Source organism: Corvus brachyrhynchos, unplaced genomic scaffold (genome assembly GCF_000691975.1).
Source record: "Corvus brachyrhynchos isolate BGI_N302 unplaced genomic scaffold, ASM69197v1 scaffold22, whole genome shotgun sequence".
In the NCBI taxonomy this organism is placed as follows: Eukaryota; Metazoa; Chordata; class Aves; order Passeriformes; family Corvidae; genus Corvus; species Corvus brachyrhynchos.
The window spans coordinates 7,074,611-7,077,029 of record NW_008238355.1 but is presented as its reverse complement, the minus strand read 5'-3'; positions in this window follow the sequence as shown (position 1 = coordinate 7,077,029).

The window sequence follows — 2,419 nt, the reverse complement described above, 5'->3', positions numbered from 1 at the left end:
CATAAAAAATGTTAAGTCTCGGACATCTGAAAAATTAAGTCTCTGTTGAGTGACGAATGCTATGATTTGGGAAATTTAATTTTTTGCAATCTCACCAGTTGAGGAAGACTTCTGATGAGAAATAAGAGAATTTGTAGCCCATTATTAATCCCATTATCTGGTTAGTAGCTGGAGATTGATTATGCAAAAAGTTTACCTAAACTAAGTTTTGTAAGTATTCCATGCTGTTGAATGTTAAGATGGTTTTGTATTTAGTATCTGCATTGTATACATTGAAAAGTATGAGTGTCTTTATGAGAAGAGAAATAATTTTTTTGAGCATCATGAAGCTAACGCTAGTCCTTTAAATCTCATACCACAAACAAACTTATCTCCCCTGCTCATTTTGGAAATTGTAATCTGAATATTTCAATCTCTTATTACCCACTTAGGCATGACTCCTGGGATTTTCCCACCAAACAAAAATATCAGGAAGCTGATCAGTGTCATGGAAGTGGCCTTCAAGTGACTGAGATCCCTTGTGAAATCTGTGTAGTCCAAGGTGCAAAATGGGCACTTCATTTTATGTGTTGAGTCCTAGGTATGTACACTCTCACGTGAGCTTCTTTTTTAACTGCAATGTAAATACCTTCCAACATGTTAACCTAGAACTTTGTCATACACAATCAAGAATAGGTGTACCTACTAATGTTCGGCACCTGTTTTCCTTGATGTGGTATTAGAACTACAGCTTATCCTTCTTTATACTCATTACTGATCTGAAATAGTTTGTTGTCAGACAGGCCTAACTCCTTGTCCTGTACAAAAAGGCACAAATAAAAGACAAAACCAAAGCAATTGTGTTTAAACAATTCTTGTAGTTACTGTAGTTTTGTCATATATGGAATTAAGAGAACAGAATTTTTACATGTGTAAATACATCTGAGACAAACTCTGAAGCTGAAAAACCTTTTAGCTTCTGGCTGAACAATTTTACACACTAAGGAATACTGTAAAGCCTCAGGAAGAGGCACTTGAGCGTTGCTGAAAGTTTGTGGCCCATTCACATCTGTCAAATTGTGAAGCAGCATGGAGCTGGGCTGGTGCATCGATCACTGGGGTGTGTCGCAGTTGCAGTAACTCATGGTTACTTTGCAGAAGTGCTATGGTGCTGTGCCGGCTAGCACCGTGTCCCGGGCACCGGGCAATCTTCTGCCTGCTCCAAACAGGGGGGGATGGAGCCAACCGCAGTGCAGGAGGGCAGACGAAGCTTTGGGTCAGGTTCGCCTTGCCCACCGGTGGCAAAGGTGCAAGAAAGAGGTAGGAAACAGGCGGAGGGACTTCTTCATGGAGGAAGGGGTTTATTGAAGAAACGGGAAATCCACACAGAAAGCCAAAGCCCTGTGGCTTGCAGGGAGTCTTGTACTCCCCCGATCTGGGCGTGGAAAACACACACTAACCAATGGAACATCAGCCAGGGGGTGTTACTGAGGTGGGGAGAAGGAATTACAGCAAATGTGAGAAGGGGTAGGCGGGGAGGAGTAACAAGGGCCAATTAACAACTGAAGAACATAGAACTCTCTAATACAACCAAATATGAGAAATAAGGGGCGGGGAGGGCTGCGGCCAATGGTAAGGCACAGAGTTATGTATTTTTCACAGCCTTTTGAATGCTCAGGGCTTTTGGGCTGGGGCAGCATCAAACCAAAGGACCTTTGGGTCCACTTGATCCGGCTGACCCCGGCTTTGGCCCAGGTTCACCACAACACAGAAGGTAACTTGATGCTTTTATAACATGATGGAATTGATAGATCTAGATCTGTCTGACATTTTCCTGAGTGATTTTAATTATTTCAACAAAACACACAAATATAAAACTATTTCCTACTTCAAAACTTCAGCATTTCAGAATTTCTGTTGTCCATGGCAGCCAACATTGTATCTCTGTATATCCCTCCGTATCTCTGTTTATCCCAGCATATCTCTGTATAGGTGCGGCATTGCAAATGAAAAACCACAATAAAACTGATTTTTCTCTTGTCTTGGTTGCTGGGGGAGGGGAGGGGGGGGCAGTGCTTAGTGCCACGTGCGTGTGGCTGCGTTGCTATTCTGCACCGCTCTCATCATTGCTGGGGGCGTTGTCCCAGGGGTAGGAAAGGTGAGCAACCCCCTCAGCAGGGGGAAGTGAGCTATTTACCTCTCTCTTCAGTGGGAAGGTTGTTGGGTTTTTTGTAGATCCCCTCCTCTGCTGCTGCTGACCGTCCTCTACCTGTTGCTTCAAGACGCGGCTCTAAGCTGTGGTGTTAAAAGTGGCAACACAGCTCCAAGATGGGCTGAAAATCAGCACCGGTGTGGGAAGCGACACGTGAAGCCAAGTGGGGAAGGCGAGCCCAAGCCCAGCTGAGTCTGGCCAGAGCCGAAAGGAGCCAAGCCGAGCTGC